This window comes from Pinus tabuliformis, chromosome 4_1, assembly GCF_031772625.1.
Source record: "Pinus tabuliformis cultivar Carrire ecotype Pingquan chromosome 4_1, CPIR1, whole genome shotgun sequence".
NCBI classification, from domain to species: domain Eukaryota; kingdom Viridiplantae; phylum Streptophyta; class Pinopsida; order Pinales; family Pinaceae; genus Pinus; species Pinus tabuliformis.
The window spans coordinates 95,747,337-95,768,416 of NC_142303.1; the positions used below are offsets into that span (position 1 = coordinate 95,747,337).

The window sequence follows — 21,080 nt, forward strand, 5'->3', positions numbered from 1 at the left end:
TTTAGAGCTATTGGGTGATTGCTTTGAAGGAGGTGAAGAGGAGATTTCTTGCTGCTGGGAGGTGTTGCTGGATTGGGCCTCTATGGTTGTAACACTCTCAGAACTTTACTTCTTCCATTAATAAAGCATTTGAGGTTCTTCTATATACATGTGTTTCAATGATGTATTGTTGTACTTGTGTATTTGATTTATTCTAATCCTTGAATCAGTTATGAATGTATGCTTCTTGTAGTTTCCCTCTCTTGCCTTTTTGCAGGATCTTTGTGTAGCTGGGCCAGTGAAAGAGCAAGGAGCTGGGAGCAAGCAGCAAGGAGAGAAGACTGGATCAATCAATAGCGAAAGACATCGGTTGGTGGATCTCTTTCTCCCCTATTTACTTTCATAAAGAAGAAATCTTAGATAGCTTTGCTTTCAGTTGTTGCTGAGGTACTATCACCCTTAGAGTGGGATAGGGTCATTCCGTGTCGGATACTTTTCCCCATAACACATCTGCACGTCCAGCCCAATCACTATCAGTGTATCCAATTAAATCTGAACTTTCTGAGACACTATATAATATGCCAAACATTTTGGTACCTTTGACATACCTTAAAATTCTTTTTGTTGCCTGCCAATGTGCCTCCTTTGGCCTCTCCATGAATCTGGAAATTAAACTAACAACAAACATAATGTCAGGCCTAGTAGCTGTTAAATACATAAGGCTGCCAACAATACTCTTGTACAAACTAGGATCAAAATCCTTGCTGCTGTCCTCTCTGCTGAGTTTTAATCCCATTACTGTGGGAGTGATCGCTGCTTTGCATTCTTGCATGTTAAATCTACCCAACACTTGATTTACATATCTAGCTTGTGAGATAAAAATTCCTTTTTCATTTTGATCTACTTCTATGCCTAAGAAGTATCTCAAGAAACCCATGTCAGTCATTTCAAATTCCTCTTTCATGACTAATTTAAAATTCTCAATGAGCTGATCATCGTTACTTGTGAAAATAACATCATCAACATATAAGACAACAATCAAAATTTTACCATCCTTTTCTTTGATGTAGACAGTGGGTTCTCCTTCACACTTGTCGAATTCATTATCTAATAGATAAGAATATATCATGTTGTACCATGCTCTTGGCGCTTGCTTCAGCCCATAAAGAGCTTTCTTCAATTTTCACACTTTGTGCTCTTCACCTTTCTTCTTATAGCCTAGAGGTTGTTCAATGTAAACCTCTTCCATTAACACTCCATTTAGGAATGCTGACTTCACGTCCATTTGGTAAACTTTCCACTTGTTTTGAGCTACTATGGACAGCACTGCTCTTACGGTTTCCATTCTTGCAACCGGTGCGAAAGTCTCCTCATAATCTCTCCCATATTGCTGCTTGTACCCTTTGACAACCACCCTTGCCTTGTGCCTTTCTATTTTTCCTTTAGCATTGCTTTTGGTCTTGTAAACTCATTTGACTCCAATGACTTCTTTACCTTTTGGTAGCTCAACCAAATCCCATGTTTTGTTCCTCTCTATGGCATTCATCTCCTCATCCATAGCTTCTATCCATTTCTTATCTTTAATTGCATCTTTGAAATGAATAGGATCATCAACATGAAAATACAAGGCAAATAAGGAATTCATTCCTTCATCATAAATGTCACTTAGATTTCTAAATTTCTTACCTCTTTCATTTGGTGTGCAAGTGCTTGAAGATGCACTTGAATTTCCTCCTTGTGATGTGCTTGGAGAAGCACTTTCATTTATCCTCAATGGTGTCCCTTGCTGTCCTTGTGTTGGCGCTGCTGTTTGGGGATGAATTTCAGCCACCTCCTCATCATCTTCATCATGAGACAAACAATTTTTAACATTCACTGTTTTCTCTATGCTTCCATCCCAAGCTTCCTCTTCAATGAATTGAACATCTCTGCTGACAAAAAACTTCTTGGTAGATGGGATATACAACCTGTAAGCTTTGGATTCCTCACTGTATCCAATGAAAATACATTTCTCCCCTTTGTTGTCCAACTTCCTCCTTAGCTGATCTGGAATGTGTGCATAAGCCACACATCCAAAAACTCTCATGTGGGTGACTCCTTGCTTTCTCCCACTCCATGCTTCTTCCGGCACTTTGTTCAACACTGCTTTTGTAGGACACCTGTTCAAAATATACACTGCACAATTTACAGCTTCAACCCAATAATCATTTGGCAAATGCTTTGCCTTTAGCATGCTCCTCGCCATATCCATGATGGTCCTATTCTTCCTTTCAGCAACTCCATTTTGCTGTGGGGTGTACCTAGCTGTAAACTGTTTGTGAATTCCATTTTCTCTACAAAATCGTAGGAATTCCTTGGAGATATACTCACCTCCTCTATCAGTTCTCAAAACTTTTATATGCAGCCCGCTTTGGTTCTCCACAAGTGCTTTGAAATTTCGGAATTTTTCAAACACTTCACTTTTGTTTTTAAGAAAATATACCCAAGTTTTTCTTGTAAAGTCATCAATAAATGTTAGGAAATATTGGCTACCTGCTAATGATGGATTTTGCATCGGTCCACACAAATCTGAGTGGATGATCTCTAAGGGTGCCTTTGCCCTTATGATTTTACCTGATGAAAAACTTTCTCTATGTTGTTTCCCCAAAATGCAGCCTTCACAAAGGCTATCCAGTTTCTCTATCAATGGTAATCCTCTTACCATTCCTTTTCTCCTTAACAAGTTTAGACCTCCAAAATTGAGATGTCCAAATCTCAAGTGCCACAACCAATTTTCATCCTTTAGCACGCTTTGGAAAGCCTCTTGGGTGATTGTTGCAATTTCTCCTTTGTTTTTCAAATCTGCCTTTATTCTAAGAGGGAACATCTTGTTCCTTGTCATCTTCACTTCAGCAATGCATCGTCTGCTGGGTGCTATATCCATGATGGTGCACACATCATTCACAAAGAAAACATTGTTACCCTTTTGAACAAGTTGTCCAATACTCAAAGGGTTACATCTCATTCCAGGGACATAGTAGACATCTGCTATGGTTTTCTTTTCTCCTTGCTTTGTAAATATTTTTACCTCTCCTTTCCCATAACAGAAATTTTGCTATCAGTTCCTAGTGTGACTTCTGATTTCACAATTTTATCTAGGGCAGAAAAGAGGGCTATGTTTCCTGTCATATGGTTGTTGCAACCTGAGTCTAAAAACCATACGTCCTCATTGTTTGTTTCAGCCATGTTACAAGCTAAAAACACATTATGTTGGCTGATGTTTTCTCTAGTGACATTTGCATTTTGTCTATTACTCATATCATGTTGCTTCTTCCTACATTCACTGGCATAATGCCCATATTTTTTACAGTAATAGCATTGGACATTGAATTTTTCATACCTTTGTCCTTGAGCATGATGTTGTCCTCTTTGTTGGCTGCTGCCTTGGCCTTGGTTCTGATTTGGATTGCTGCCTCTTCCTTATGCATTTGCTGGGCTGTTCCTTCCACCTCTGTTCTGGCTTCTGCCTCTTCCTCTCTTGTTTCCTCTACCTTGACCTCTTCCTCTTCCAAAAGACATCTGGGTCTTAAAGGCTTGCTCTAGAGATGAGTTTTCATTTCTACTCAACCTCTGCTCATGTGTTATCAGTGATGCATGTTATAGACATTTTTGTGCCTCGCATCATGGAGCATGAAATGTCGATAATTACAGGGATCCTCAGTCCCTAAACATGTTGTTCTTACCCCTAAAAGAACAAGGTCATCAAACAACAGCACTTCCAATCAGTTCTCCACCTGAAAACACTTCAAAACAGGCCAATTTTGGATCATGTCAGCTGCTTCACTGAGCTTCTGCGCTGGAATGCAACTGTCCCTCTTTGTACCTGCGCTGGAAGTCAAGATTAATGAAGGCTACCTGCGCTGGGCGAGATTGGCCAAGTGGCACAGTCATCCTGCAAGGTGTCAACTGCCCAGGAAGCTTCCAAACTGACACTTGGTTCATGAGATTCGCCCTGTGATGAGTAAGAGGTACTTGATCACCATGTGTAAGCAAGGATCTCCAAGTGGACTCAAGAACTGAAGATTAACTGAAGAGGGAGAGGACACTAGTCAGCTCCATGCCAGCCTCAAGCTGACTCATCCTCTCTTCTTCTCTCCTATATATAGAGCTCTTCTATGAGGTCTAAGGAGGCTGGAATTTTGTATTAAGCAAGGAGGTGTTGTTGGATTACAGTTAGAGCTATTGGGTGATTGTTTTACTAGAGGTGAAGAGGAGAGTTCTTGCTGCTGGGGAGGTGCTGCTGGATTGGAGCCATCATTGGTTGTAACCTTCTCAGAACCCTGTTACTTCTATCAATAAAGTTTTGCATGTTCTCCTATATACTTGTATTGCATTGATGTATTGTATTTACATGTATATTTGATTCACTCTAATCCATGCATCAGTTATGAGTACATGTATCTTGTAGTTTGCTCTCTTGTTTTGTGCAGGATCTGTGTGTAGCTGGACCGGCAAAGAGAGCAAGGAGCTGGGAACAAGAGACAAAGAGAGAGGATAAGGATCGACTAAGCGCAAGACACCAGGTTGGTTAATCTCTTCTTCCTTCTCTCTGTACTTTCATAAAGGAAAACAGCAAATCTTTACTTTCAGTTGTTGCTAAAGACTGTCACCTTTAGAGTAGGGATAGGGTCATCCGCATTGGGTACTTTTCCCCACAACAAATTGGCGACTCCACTAGGGACCCTAGTATCTTGTTGGTGTTTGTAGTATTTTGCTATTCATTTCTTGAAGAAAAGAGTACCAAATCGAAAAGCTTTTGACTATATCAAAAGCGAAGTAGAGGGTCTGTTACTCTTGCTCCTTTTCTGAGCAAATTCAAGATTTAAAGAGCTAATCTACAAAAGACTCTTTACTCTTTGTGATAGATCTTCATCCTCTTGATCATCCCTTAGCCTGCACTTGACCTATAGCTTTTTATTTCAGCAAAAATAGTGCATTTTTGAGCTTTTTATGACCCGGAATTCTTTGTAGACGAAACTCTCGTGTGTCAGTGCAGGCTGTCCACAGGCAGTCTGCATTACAGCGCAGGTGCTCCCTTCGGGAACTGCGCTGAGAGTGAAACTGGCAGACTAGAACCTGCGCTAGTCCAGTTAGCCTTTGTCTTGCTCAGCTTTCCCTTTGTGTCTTAGCCCTGTTTTCACTTGTTTTTTGCTGATTGCTTGCTGGTCATTGTACTTGCTGTAAACCACTTCTCCTTGACATTATTCCGCCTCAGTTGTGTGATGAAACTGTAAATGTTCTTTCAGTATTTCTTGTTTCAGTTACAGTTTCCCATTGTGAAAAGCGAACCAGTATAGCCGTGACCTCTTAGATCCTGAACTGTAAAAGTATCTTTGTGATCTTGTGAGTTAGTTTTATTACTGTTCATGGCTATTTGAGTTTGTTTGCTCTTCATTTTTTATGGTTTGAATCTATACATTTCCTGTGTTTAAACAAGTCTATCATAAGGTGTCTTTTTGATTGTGGACAAGCTTGTTTATTTCTACTTGAAATTAGATTCAAAATTATACAACAGTTTCCTTTCTGTCTAGCATCAACATTAAGGATAACGAAAAGAAATACATGCATTGTGCATTTTGCATTTGACTGTGTGCTTGACGATTTAGGAAAAATGTGCATTTTAGTGTGTGTTCTATGATCTGTGGAAAAAGTTGTGTCTTTCTTTTCCCTCAGTAGATTAAGGTTTTCAAAGTTGAAAGATTGAAAAGATTTGCTTCTCATTCTTAGATTGCATATAGGAAGTTGTATATATACATCTCGTGGCGAACCTGAAAGGCAAACTGTTAAGAAAGATCAACATTAAAATAAACTCAATTTACATAACAACGCTTTGGAATTTAACGCAAACATCTAGAGGTCTAGGTAGAGACGTGTTCCGGCGTCGTTAAACATAGTGACTGTCGATCTCTACGAAGGTGGGTGATTCCTCCTGAGAGTCGGTGGCACTAACACGGACTTGAGCTCCCGCGTACCATCGCGTATATTGGGAGACCCCTATAGGCTTTTATCCTTTATCCTTAGGAAACCGTGTCGGCCGCCCTACTGATCGCGATGCAGTGAACACAGCATTCACGAAGATCGACCACCCGTACCGTAAAACGTATTCTGTGGTTTCGCGAAAGGTTTGGCACACCCTCTGCCTAGATCTCCAGAGCAGTTTCTTTTGGCCCTTTTCAAACTCTATAACTGAAAAGGTCCAACCGAGCATTTGTCACTTCGGGCTCGTTAATACATCGAAGGCGACTAGAGTCATCTTTAGCTTTTTCTCGACTCTTAAAACATGAAAAAGCAAGTTTGTGTCTAAAAGCGTCGTTAATAAAATTTATTTTAAGCGGAACAATAATCACCTGTTATTCCCACGTTGATCTTTCAGTTGAAAAGTATGGAGCCCACCAACCAAGGAAGTAACCTTGGCGGAAGTCCAAATCCCTTCTCCTCTTGGGGAGATGTTGGTGCGCCTCATATGGCTACATTGTCACTTCCAGGATTGACAATCGGCCTCCCTGTATGGCTCTTTTCAACTAATGTAGTCCAGATCGCCACTAATCCTGAGCAGTCGAATCAACAGTCAGAACAATCTAGAACTACCCACCAGCCTTCCACTTCTTATGATACTTCCTCTGATCCTTCATCTTCGCAAGGTAGAGCCGGCAAAAGTCAGCCTCCCAAGGAGAAGAAGGAAAAGAAGAAGAGAGAAAAGAAGCAGAAGGAGCCTCTGGCGAAGGCGACTGGGGGCAAGCAGAAGAAAGCTGACAAAAACCCACACACTGCACCGACCGGGCCTAAATCGCCATGTGTCATTTGCAAAGGGATCCATTTCCATCGTGATTGTCCTTGTATTCCCCGGATACTAAGGGACTGGTCCCCAAGGTTGCACAATCCGGTAGCATCAACCTCTGGTTGTCAAGTTGATTGCATTCCCTCAACTAGCGAGAGTGAAGGACGAAGAAGGGGACCAAGATCACCCTGTCTATTGTGTGAAGGCAATCATGCCATCCACAAATGTCCATTCTTAGATGAGGCAAAGAGAGTTTTGGAAGATCGCCCGGTTTCACCATGGCAACTTCCTCCTGGATATCGAAAACTCGCGCCTAATCCCTCGATAGTTGAAAATCCAGTTGAACCACTCAAGTGGTCAGCTGAAGTGTCGGTCATTGAGAATGAACCTACTGAATCTAGACCAGACGAAAGTCTAAAGGTCGAAACGGCAGTTGACCCGGTTCTTCCTTCAGAGGTTCTATCGTCCAATGACTCCGTCATTGAAGACCCGTCTTCAAATGACACCGTCGCCGTAGAGTCATCTTCATGCGACACCCTCACTGATGAGAACAAGGATGACACCATCCAGGTTCTTTTCATCAGCACCGACTCCGATGAGCATCAGGGCAATGCGCCCATTCCTTTATCACAGGAAGGAACATCATCAGAGTCATATCCGGCCGTATATTCGGTCCCACCGCCAAGCAACCTGGTTGTATCCTTTGATTGGAATCAACTAGGCAGACCCCGGTTACCAGCCAGTATACCATTCAGAATCATTGTCCAGATCTATAGAATGATTATGGCTGGTACTATCATTGATGAAGGGGCGTCTGTGAGTATCCTTTCCTCTATTGCTTGGAAAGCACTGGGTTCCCCAGCGCTTTTACCTGAGTTGAGAAATCTCTCAGGTTTTGATAAAGGAACCAGTCCACCATTAGGAATCCTCCCCGATGTACCTGTTACATTGAAGGGGAAGACCGTCAGGATGAACGTGTTGGTAGTTCAAGGACCCTTGGATTATAACCTACTCCTTGGACGCGACTATATTTATTGCATGGGAGCGATAGTCTCCTCACTCTTTAGAGTAATGTGTTTTCCACACGAAGGAAGGGTGGTCAAGCTCGTAGACCAACTTTCATTTCCGGGATCTCGCATCGCAAATAGTCAAATACCAATCCTAAATGGTCTGTTCACTCAAGATACACCTCCGCCCCCAGTCCTCCTTCCCGATGAATGCGAGTGATTCGGAAAGAAAGACTAGGACCCAGGGGGCATGCACCCTGGTCTGCTTCGGGCAGAAGAAACTCCTGGTATAAGAAAGAATTTCCGCAGAAGAACATGACTAGTCCGTACCCCATCCGTAGGAAGAGGGGTTGTTCTGGAATAATGATCTTTTGTTAAAGTTATGTGTTTGACCAAAGAGTCATTCACCCTTGTCTAAAAAAGTGGGCAATGTCCAAGTAGGAATTCCCTTATTGCAACAAGTAGTAACCATCTTTAAATTCAAGCCTCGCCCATCGAAACATATGTTTTGAAGGATAAGCAGGGGCAGTCTACGAAGAAGGAGACCGTATTGTTGTGACAGAGGGTAACCATCTTTGGACAACCCAATGATAGACACTGCCGAAGAAAGAGATTGATTTGCGGCAGCAAATTGAACCGTCTTTGGGATAATAAGAAAGAGGCAAGCCTCCCTCAATAATACCAATGTTTTATCTTTGAGTAGTGTTCTTCTATTGTCACAAATAGCTGTTTGTTAAAAGTGGGCCGACGGGAAGCCTGAGTACTGCATAAGACCCCTTAAAATAACGAGAAGACAAGTATCGTTAGCATTAGATTAGCAAGATGACAAATAACTGTGAACACCCAAAGAAAAGCAGAAGTAGGGGAGAGGAGGGGCAGCCTCGAAATTCTATCCTATACCTGGGGGCATGCAAACCTTCTGGAGTGCAAGCTAGGGGCGGTTATTTATCTGGTTTTAAGATTAGCCGTTTCCAACCTTGCATGAAGGAAGCCTGTGGGGCAGAAGTAAAATTTGCCAAAATTAGAGCATAGCTGTGGTAAGGCATAAGCTCTATAAAAATTGGTCCTTATAGGAGGCGTTCTTTTTATGACTGGTATATCGAGCAGTTTTAGCATATAGTTCATGCTCGTTAAAAAATAAACGCAAATCCGAGCAGTTTTATGACTGATTTTATGCTCGTTAAAAAATAGAAAAGTGTGAGCAAAAGTTTCCCCCAGAGTTCAAGCTCATGGAAAAAATGAACCGGTAAATAACCTTTTGAGATCGTAAATTCATCAGCCATAAGAACCTTGATCGTGTTTTCATCCACCACCTCCACTGTTCATTTGGCCGATCATTCACTTCCATTTGTGTGTTTACCTCTTTTGAGAAACAGCTGCGAAGAGTGATTTCACCTAGCCATCCTTGTGACACTGCCGTGATTGGAAAATTCCAACCTGTACCTGGAATCTGCTGCTATCCCTGTTTATCACTCGTTCCTCAAAAGACGAGTCTTCTTTGAGCTCTTTTCACTGACTCGTAAAATATGAAAAGTTTGCCGAGTTTTGGCCTTCCAGCTCGTTAAATGACCGGAACGCTATCCCTCCTCTAAATTTTAATCTTTTTGGACTTGAGGGATTATTGCACAAAAGGATCGAGCGCTTGTCTGGTTCGGCTCATTAAAAGTACCGAACAGCCATCCCTTCTGTATTGTTTTATACTTTTTCGGACTTAAGGGATTAGCTGACGAAAAAGGAATTATGGAGTTAACTTTCTGTACCTTTTTAGACTCTCTAAAAAAGAAAAGGACCGAGTTTTCTTTGTCGTTAGACTCGTTAAAATGATTAAATAGCGACAAACTTGTCTTTAGACAAGAACGAGTTTCCCTATCGCTAGGCTCGTTAAATCATAGCGATGGGCTTGCCCGAAGGGCAGGTTATAGAACAAGCATATGTTATCCTCCTCAAGCTTGACAAAAATAAAGAGGTACTGGTCAAAAATGACTGGGGAAAAATTGGGAGAACATCAAAGTTTAATGGTAGCAAGTCACTCTTGAACATGACACTTTTCCTCCGTACCACATCGGGTTGGGTTGTTTCATTCACCGGTCTCGTCGCCATGGTCCTCGCCACACCATCCACATTTGGGGTAATGCTACCGATCCATCGCATCAGTGTCGTTATATGTTCAAGAGGGGTCATTCTGAAAGTGTCAACCGTGTCCCATCCACTGCCATACATTATCCTTCATCCATTCATGATCGCCACCCTGAATCATATGTCACAGTTTGTTTTCACCTCCACTAAAATCATTAGCTCCGTTCCGTGTCATTGATGTGGGATTCATTAAGGCCCTCCTTTGACGGATCGCTTTTTGTCGACTTCAGCTCATTATCCAAGAAGTTGATCTAGGAACACCCCCATCAGTACTTTGAAGCTTGCATGCCTCAATGGCAAGTTTCTCACTTCCGGCGACAGGTATACATCAATGACCTTCGACCAGAAGACTTTGCGTGGCGTTCGACGCCAAGTCCTTTATTCACGCCACGTGAATTGTACTGCAGTACCTTGAGGGTCATCGTCATTATTGGTGATTCCTCTCGCGCTTGTTAACGGTTTTCATTACTGACCGGTAATCAAGCGATGTCTTTCCATGTTCGACTTCAGCGCAATTCTCACATGGATCGACTTGTACGAGTGAAGATCGAACGAGTTTGAAGACCCCGGATCTAGTTTCATCCATCCGGGCTGCGATATATATTCAGGAAATATAAAAGCATTTGCCATGTACATCATTGCAGCAGATGATCATCCTATTCAAAGGATGATAATTTCAGCAGAAAATTATCAGTCTATCTTCAGACGATCGTTTGTCATATGTACCAAAATGTATTTATAAAAGCTGAGCATGGGAATGCCCGCCTCAGCTAGATCATGAAAATTGAATGAAAAATAATGTATTGTATTGTATTGTATTACAGGGCACTCTCCTCAGCACTGGAACGAACTTCGGACCCTCTAGATAAAGCATTTCACCCGATAAACGGCCTCATACTTTAGGGGGCAACTGTTATAGACATTTTTGTGCCTCGCATCATGGAGCATGAAATGTCGATAATTACAGGGATCCTCAGTCCCTAAACATGTTGTTCTTACCCCTAAAAGAACAAGGTCATCAAACAACAGCACTTCCAATCAGTTCTCCACCTGAAAACACTTCAAAACAGGCCAATTTTGGATCATGTCAGCTGCTTCACTGAGCTTCTGCGCTGGAATGCAACTGTCCCTCTTTGTACCTGCGCTGGAAGTCAAGATTAATGAAGGCTACCTGCGCTGGGCGAGATTGGCCAAGTGGCACAGTCATCCTGCAAGGTGTCAACTGCCCAGGAAGCTTCCAAACTGACACTTGGTTCATGAGATTCGCCCTGTGATGAGTAAGAGGTACTTGATCACCATGTGTAAGCAAGGATCTCCAAGTGGACTCAAGAACTGAAGATTAACTGAAGAGGGAGAGGACACTAGTCAGCTCCATGCCAGCCTCAAGCTGACTCATCCTCTCTTCTTCTCTCCTATATATAGAGCTCTTCTATGAGGTCTAAGGAGGCTGGAATTTTGTATTAAGCAAGGAGGTGCTGTTGGATTACAGTTAGAGCTATTGGGTGATTGTTTTACTAGAGGTGAAGAGGAGAGTTCTTGCTGCTGGGGAGGTGCTGCTGGATTGGAGCCATCATTGGTTGTAACCTTCTCAGAACCATGTTACTTCTATCAATAAAGTTTTGCATGTTCTCCTATATACTTGTATTGCATTGATGTATTGTATTTACATGTATATTTGATTCACTCTAATCCATGCATCAGTTATGAGTACATGTATCTTGTAGTTTTCTCTCTTGTTTTGTGCAGGATCTGTGTGTAGCTGGACCGGAAAAGAGAGCAAGGAGCTGGGAACAAGAGACAAAGAGAGAGGATAAGGATCGACTAAGCGCAAGACACCAGGTTGGTTAATCTCTTCTTCCTTCTCTCTGTACTTTCATAAAGGAAAACAGCAAATCTTTACTTTCAGTTGTTGCTAAAGACTGTCACCTTTAGAGTAGGGATAGGGTCATCCGCATCGGGTACTTTTCCCCACAACAATGCATGAAGCTCATCAACTGAAAAGTTTGAGAGATCTTTTGTCTCGTCAATGGTGGTGACAATCGCATCAAACTTTGAGGGTAAGACCCTCAATATTTTCTCCACAATCCTCCTTTCTTCAAGGGTTTCTCCATGAGTCCTTATCTGTGTGACCAGACCAATTACATGTGTGAAAAATGAGTCAATGGTGTCTGACTCCTTCATGCTCAGATTTTCAAAATCTCTTCTCAGCAACTGTAGTTTTGCTGTCTTTACTTTCTCCATGCCTTGATAGGCTGTTTTGAGGGTTTGCCATGCTTCATTGCATGTCTTAGCTGCTGCTATCCTTGGAAACACACTCTGGTCCACTGCTTGATACAACAATACAATGGCTTTTGCATCCTTCTTCCTATTGCTCTTCAGCAGATTTCTCTCTCCCTGAGTTAATGCATTGAACTCATTTTCATCTGCTGGTTCTTCAAACCCATTTTCAACTAATTCCCATAAATCTTGAGAGATGAATAAAGCTCTCATGGTTATTGACCAGTAGTCATAGTTCTTCCCATTAAACTGTGGGAGTTGGGTATTAAACATACCCATGCTAGTGCTGGTGCTAGCCATTCCTTGCATCCTCAACTATGCTTCAATTTCTTGACTGTGTATTTTAAAACACTGAATGTTTCTTCAACAATAACCAAAAAAAAACTTTGAGGAATACTTGAATCTTTTGCCTAAGACTTCACTTTGCTGGAGAGGATTTACTGCTGCAACAAAAGACTCCTCCCTTCAGCTTCTTGAACACCTTCAAAGAGCGTAAGCTTGCTCTGATACCACTGTTGGGGATTTTTCTGGTAAAATCCCAAAAACAAAGAAATTAAACACACAGAGGCAATGCTTTGTTTCTTCTCTCCTCAGGATCGTTTTGTGCACAGGGAAGCTTCAAAAGGAAAATGACTGAGAATAGAGTATTACACCACCATAAAATGATTTCTATTCATTAAAATATAATGCCTGATACATATTCATCCTCTTTTACTGAGAGGGATTCACCAAAAAAATACATTCAACAGAACTCTGTCTTCACCTAAGATTGTACACTGCTGGTGTGTAAAAAGCCATTTACATTTACTACTGTAAAACTATTTTACTCATACTGTTGTAAAACGAATTCTTACCTATACTGTAAGAATTTCTTTCCCCTCCGCTAAAGCAACAAAATCACAATTCATTTTAACCTCTGTTCTAATTATTTCGCACTGTTGTGCGTTTTTTTAAATTACAAGATCATTCACACACTGGTCAACAAAAAGACATTACAATACCATATGCGCTCCCCCGTTCTCTTTATGCACTGCTGTGCAAAATTAATTCTACGTTTTTCACTGGTCCTCCATTCTTTTACAAATGGTCAACGCACATTTTTAAAACATATTACAAACCCCTCACGAGCACTTTCCATTTTGGCTCATACAACAAAAAAAACTAAACAAAAACATATATATCAAAACATACTACGAACATAAATAAATGCTTTACGTGCCGTATATAAAAACTTAACTATTCACCTATGCATATGACATTGCATTAATAAAGGTATGGTCAACCAAACTTAATTTTACTCCACGCAAATTCATAAATGCTAGCTCAAATGCATGTTGAAACAATCGATGGCAGAGAATGCAGAAGTAAATCGGACGGCGGTGGAGGATTTCGGAAGGCCTCTTTATGCTGAACTTTACGTCCCGAAATGTCAGACTTGCTGACGTATGTAGAGGACCACGTGGCTACATTACATTGTATTGGGCTCGATTATACGGAAACTACTTTTGATCAAAGGCGGTCCGATATGTTATGGTGGTTTTGCTGAGCGGTTTTGGGTGCATTGACTCGCACGGTTCAACAGTTGAAATTATATTTTCAACAAATAGCAGTGTTGTTCTTAATGTTTTATGCTAAGAAGAGAATACCTACTCCTGGTACCTCTACTTCAAGGGTGGAGAAATTCCTAGAGGAAAATGCTTACGAAATGCCAACCAGATATTTACACTCTCACCTGAAGAAGATCACAAACAACTTTGCAAAAAAGTTGGGAGAAGGAGGGTTTGGTGTGGTGTATAAAGGAATGCTTCGGAACGGCACTCTAGTGGCTGTAAAGCTTCTTGATAGGCACAGGCATACCGAGACCTAATTCATGAATGAGGTTGCTACCATTGGACGGGTCCATCACGTCAATCTGGTTCGTCTGTTGGGGTACTGTTTTGAAAACCCTATAAGCGCACTCGTATATGAATACATGCCTAATGGATCTCTGGATAAAATTTTGTTTGCCCGGAAAGAGAAGCTCCAAGTGTTAAGGTGGGAACAATTGTATTCGATTGCTTTGGGTGCGGCCCATGGAATTGCATATTTACACCATGATTGCGAAAAGCGCATCATACACTTCGACATCAAACCTCACAATATATTGCTGGACGCCCACTTCACCCCTAAAATTGCTGATTTTGGTCTGGGAAAACTTTGTGGAAATGGAGACGATCATATTTCTTTGACAGAAATGAGAGGGACGCCGGGATATGTTGCACCGGAGTTGTGCCATAGTGATGTCGGTCCTGTTACAAATAAAGAAGATGTCTATAGTTGCTAGAAATTGTTGGGGGCAGAAAGAATATTGATGTGCAGGTTAGCCGGTCCAGTCAATTATACTTTCCTGAATTGCCTTTCAAGATGATTGAGAGTGGTGAGTTGGGGATGAGGTTGAGAGGAGGAGAAATGGAATGCACAGATGAGGAGAAGGCGAGAAGACTCACAAAATTAGGATTGTGGTGCATTCAATATAACTCTGCAGATCGTCCTTACATGATGAGGGTTGTGCAAATGTTAGAAGGAAATGGAGATGACTTCGCCAATCCTCCGTCGCCCTTCAATTCCTCGGCTACACCTGAAAATCCTCTACTGCCATCCACGGTAAATTCTTCTTCAATTGAAATTACTTTATAGATTTCTATCTTTAATTGTCTTTACTTAAACCAGTTTCTGGATTTGCCCCGAACTCCACACAATACCTTTGTGAATGAGTCAATGACTCCCATGAAGTGTTAAGCCCCTAACTCGGTGCAGTGATAGCTCCAAGCCGTGAATGTCTCTTCCTGATGTTTGGGCCATTAGATTTATAAATGTTTTGGGCATCATGATCTTCTATCAGTCGCTGACAGCGAGATCAAGATTAGTGAGGTGAATTTACATTTACATTTACATTCCATTATGATAAAGACGTTTACATCAGTGTATCACTTTAACATTATCATTTTGCTTATAAAAGTATATTTTGCACATTTTCATCTTGTGTCAATTGCTCACATCAATATCAACAGGTAAATTTATACTTTAAATGTTATTATTTTAAATTTAACATTATCATTTTGTTAATGGTTCATGTATATCTATATTTTTGTTTACATTATTTTGAAATTATTTATATTTTAAAGATTTTGAAAGGTGTTTTTATTGCTAGGGTTTTATCATAAAAGGGATTTTTTTTTTAAATTAAATGTTTTTTAGGTAGGTTGTGTTATTAATCTTTTAGGGGTGATCTCGTTTTGGTTAGTAAATTTAATAAATTATAATAAAGAAAAATGGTGAATATTTCTCAAGTGTGGTATTTTTAGATTTACATATTTATTGATTTATTTAAGGTGAATTTTGATTGTGTTAGACTCACTAAATTATGATAAAAATAAATAAATTTTAAAATATTATAGGTTTATAATTAATTTATTAATTAATAATAAAAGTTACAAATATTATTATAATTTTAATAATATTTATTTTATTTTTTACATATCTAAAAATAATTAATTAAATTTTTATAATATGGTTTTTTAAATCTATTTTAATTGTATAGACATAATGATATAAATTATATTATAAATTTCATTTTCTTATTTTTATTTTATTGAATAAATTTAAGTTTAAATATCTTTGGATAAGTACGATCCATTTGCATGTATTATTTTATTAAAAAACTGGAATATAGTGCTTTAATATTCAATTTATAAATTGATTATTTTTTCAATGGCTTCATGAGTTTGGATTTGGATTTATTAATGCATAACAAAAAATTGAAATGTAATACTTTTGGTACTATTCATTATTGATAGTAATAATTTTATAACTATCATTTATATTAATAGGTGTAAAGATACAAGCCGAAAGTGTTTTGGTTTTTTCTTCATCTTTTCTAATATATATGTATATAAACATTGGAAATAGAAGGGTTTCTAATATTTCACTGGGTGGAATGGGCTTGGAGGTTGGGTAGTCACAACAGGAATTCCCAACAATTCCATATACCTCAAAGTTCCAAGAACTTTCTAACAAGATCCCTGCTAAATAACCCCAAAACTGAAGCAAACACTTCAATTGCTACAAAATAGTGATCTAAACACCCCTTAGAAGAATCCAAAGACCCATACACCTCAATTGTTCTGGGAGTTCTGTGCCAGGTTTCTTACCAACTTTGATATAATATAATCGTTCTATTTTTCTTCTTAAAAAATCATTCCGGTAAGGCTTTCTATTTCTTTGAGGGGACGTGAATTTGACATATCTAAGAGCCCATGTTACTTTGCATTCCATATGACTTTACATTTAAGATATGTTACAACAATCTAATTTCATTTGTAGAGAATAAAAAAGAAATTAACTTGAGTAACTATCTTTCCTTAAAAAAAACAAAGTAATTTTATGAGGAATTCTCACGTCCACTGATTGGGAAGCAACAAAGGTTCTTTGAATCCTCACTTCAAGTGTTCTTTGGAATTTGTGACTAACAACTTACCAACTATAAGAAGAATATCTAAATATATATATATATATATATATATATATATATATATATATATATATATATATATATATTGTTCATTTAGGTTATTTTTTATTATTATTTTAGACCAATGCTCAATTAAATAAAAATATTTGAGTAATTTACATATCTTCTTGAATTTCTCAAATAAAAAGTATATTTATATTAAAATTATTTTTAAATTAAAATTTATTATAAATTAAAACATTTAAAAATAATAATAAAATAAAGAATAATTATCATGATTAAATATGAGAGAATATTTAGAATTTGAACCTACTTAATGATTAAGATTAAAGGTATTGAACCTCACAACTTATTCAAAATTGTATGGATCACAAAATTTAGTAAAATAACTAAATTTCCAAAATAATTAAATTTCCACATTAGCCTGTTCTCCCTATCCGCGTCCCTTTGCACCTCTGGGTGCAAATGATAGTTATTGTTTCACAGACCTTTTAATTAGTCCATACAAATACTAGTTATCATTTCATGGACCTTTTAATTAGTCTATACATTCATTGCATAAATAAGTTCACTAATTGAGGTCTATGTCCAAAGGACTTTAAAATGGTGAAGTACTTACTTGGATGTAGTTGTGTACATCTTCCATTATTAGAAATAATATACACTTAGTTTTATTTCAATTGGATTATTTAGTAGAGTCATCCATGACATCCTTGTTATTATCACTAAGAGGGAATTCCACAAGTGCATGCATGAGTTTCACTGATCTTCAATTTTATGAGATGGTTAACTCATTAATCCATGGCCAATTAACTAAGATTATGTGTTAGTTTCTATAGTGGATGTTCATATCTCTCTAGAATCACTACTAGACTCAGTATTGTGCTAGTTCAACCAAGTATAATATATTGCATTGAATTTTACTCTCTCATAATTTTGTTTTTAGCCCATGAATAAAATTTATTAAATTTTTTCTCTATCAATTTTTTTTCTTCTTTCCTTGCAATTTTTGTTGATTTTTTTGTATCTAGATCCAACTTGTGTAGGTTCAACTACAATTTCACATGGTATTAGAGCCCATGAGATCTAGGAAGAAGGATCATAGACAATCTATTTACAGGTATTGAAGATTCGAGCTATCCGACAGAATGGAATTTCCATTTGTAATTTTCACTCCATATAACTATTTGGAATGGAAGCTAAAGATTCTATTTCAACTTAGAAGTAGAAATTTGTATTTGATAGTCACTGAAACACATATTGAACCAAATTTTGTAGTAGAAAATTCAAAAAATAAAAATTGAACCAAATTCCATAGTTGAAAAATCAAAGTATAAATCAAAATATTTCAAGAGCATGGACTAGATCTTTGGTCTCCTATGCTTATTAGTTTATCCATGACTATTCCATATTGAAGCATTCACCACTCCAAATCAACTTTGAACCACTTTGGAAACATTTTTTAGAAAGCTCAATAGGATGTAGAGTCATTTTTAGAAATGAGCTAAACCCATTAAATCCTAGCTATTTTTAAATATTCAAGATTTACACCAAACACAATGCCACTTAGACATATTTTTTACTAAATTCATGTTGCATTAAAATTGTGTTATATTAGCTTTCCTATTCTCATCATTTATATTGATGGCTTCCCTTTCTTTTCAACTTTGAAAATGAATTATATTATAATGTTTTGCCCTAACAAGTACAAAAATTATCATTAAATTAAAGAAAGTAAAGTGCATCGACGAATTGTATAATAATTTCTTAAGTTGAAATATGGAATCACATTGTGCCCATTCACCATCTCATTTTCATGATGACAAAAGTTTGATATGACAGAAACTGAAGAAAATATGGAAATGGCCAACTAGGTACGATTTTTATTATTTTTTAAACCTGGACTACTAAGACTCCCCTTTTTTGATCCTCTTCTCTTTCAATGGAGGCCTAAAGAGGTGAGTTGAGAAGAAATTACTTTCTAGTAGGGATGGAGCTCCACAACAAGTAGGTTCAAGCCTTTATTCAAGGGACCCATGTTAAGGAAACTACATTGAGAGCATGGCAGAGGCTTCCCCCTTCTGGAGCATTGTTGCATATTCTGTGGAGGAACGGTGTGATGCATTGAACAGAGCTCATTAAATGATAAGTGTTATCATTTATGTTAGCGTCTTGAGCCTATTATTGTTGGAAGAGGCATTTGGGTGCGGTTAATTGAGCTTTTATTTTAAGATTTTTTTGGATGGATATAGATTATGGAAAAAGACAGTTATTTGGGCTTTGAAGATTGGGGAAAAAAATAGTTATTCAAGGGACCCATGTCAAGGAAACAACATCGAAAGCATGGGAGAGGATTCTGCTAGGAGCATTGTTACATATTTTGTGGAGGAACGATGTGGTGCATTGAGAAAAACTCGTTAAAGGATACAAGTTATTATTTATGTTAGTGTCGGGAGCCTGTTATTCTTAGAAGAGGCATCTGGGTGCCGTTAATTGTGTTTTTATTTTAATATTTGTTTTGGATGGATGTAGACTACGGAAAAAGATAGTTATTTGGGCTTTGAATATTGGGAAATTGTGGGTTCTGATACTTCATCTGGAGGAAGAGAGTTTTTCTCGTATGGTGTTTGAAAAGAAGGATGTAGCTACAAGAGCCTTCTAGATAAGTTTGTTGGTGAAAGAAAGTAATGTTTTACAGGCAAAGGCAAGATCTTGGCATAGAGAGAAATAATGGATATGAGTTGCATCAAGCGACACTGCGCAATTCTCGTTCCTTTTCCTAATTAAGGCCACATAAATCCCATGACGCAAGTGGCCTTGAAGCTTGCAGAGGAGGGATTCCTTATCAATTTTGTAAATGGTACAGAATACAACCACTCTAGAATAGTAGAGGCTGACAAGATCAATTTGATACTCACATTGACATTGCCAAGATCTCTGATGTTACAGAAAACATGATTGTCGCATTTCTCAAAAACCTCATTCAACAAATCAAAGAGGAAGTTAATGATGCAAGTGTCTGCTTGATAGAAGATGCTCTGGCCTCAACGCACAGTAAATATTGCTCAATGCCACCATATTCCAATAGCTGCTCTTTGGATATCTCTTACTGCTACCTATGCACTGCTCTATGATATTACACCTTATGCATACAGTTAAGTATTATGACTTTAAAATGGTGAAATGCCTCACCTCCATGCATCCAACCTCTCTATTATGCACATCTTCCATGGGTTGCAAAATTTAATGACTTCCAGAAAGAGTTCATTTTCCATTTCCTAAATCGATGCACGGAGAGAGTGCGGGAAATAGATTGGGTTATCTTTAATTCTTTCCATCATCTTGAAGCCCTTGCAAATGAGCAGTGTAGTCAAAAACAGAGGTTTAGTGTATCCAATAGGTCACGTGATTCCTTCTACCCTTCTCAATTCAAACTCAGGAGTCAAATTGGAATTTGGAATGGGATTTTGGGCAAAAGAAGGGTAATGTTTGGATTGGTTGGATAGGCAGTGCAGGAACTTTCTGATCTACATCTCTTTTCGCAGCTTGAGTGTGTTAAGTTTTGCGCGTATTTTTATTTCTCGATTTCCTTGACATTCACATCCAACTAATTGTATTTATAACAATACCATTCCTCTTGTATTATTTTCCATCACCTCTTTCCCTACCTTTGGTTTTTGTTTGATGGGTTCCTTCTCTTTCCACTTCTTGAAAAGCATGTGGGAATTATTTTTTCCCTCTTTCTGCTCTGTGCGAGAATGGGAGTCATGGTGCTCATCTATTTCTAGCTCACCTGGTATGCCTCTTTCTATGTTTCCACACACAAAGAGTGCATCAGTTCCTAAAATAACAAGCCCATTAAGCGTTCTGGTCTTTCTAAGTCTGATTTCTAGAAATTTCCTAATTTATTTTCCACCACCAAGGCCGAACATGATGTCGAAAATATTTGCATCAACAACAATCTTGAATGCGTGGTTTGCCTTGATCAATTCTAGGATGGTGATAAATACCTTGTGTAACCAAAATGTAGGCATTGTTTCCATGTTGCTTATGCAGATGTTTGTCTCTCCCAACGCTCCATATGCCCCATTTACAGAGGCAATGTTGAAATTATTAATATTTATCAAAACCCATCGACCGAAAATCCTCATAATTCGGTGGATATTAACCCTACAAAGGAACAAGCACTTGGGGCTTAGTTAGATGCTATGGGTAATATTAATTATGGTTCTCATTAGGGGAATTTTGAGATCTAAAATGGGCCTCCTAAAAAAATGTGCAACCAAAATAAACTTTATAAGAACCAATAGGATTCAAGATGATGATGTCAACCATGGGGGATGATTCACCATTT

The 21,080-nt window shown here is 38.6% G+C and overlaps 1 pseudogene; it reads left to right on the forward strand.

Annotated features, from left to right (window-relative positions):
- Window positions 1–13,921: 13,921 nt before the first annotated feature.
- Window positions 13,922–14,892, forward strand: LOC149174382 (rust resistance kinase Lr10 pseudogene; annotated as a pseudogene).
- The last annotated feature ends 6,188 nt before the right edge of the window (window positions 14,893–21,080 follow it).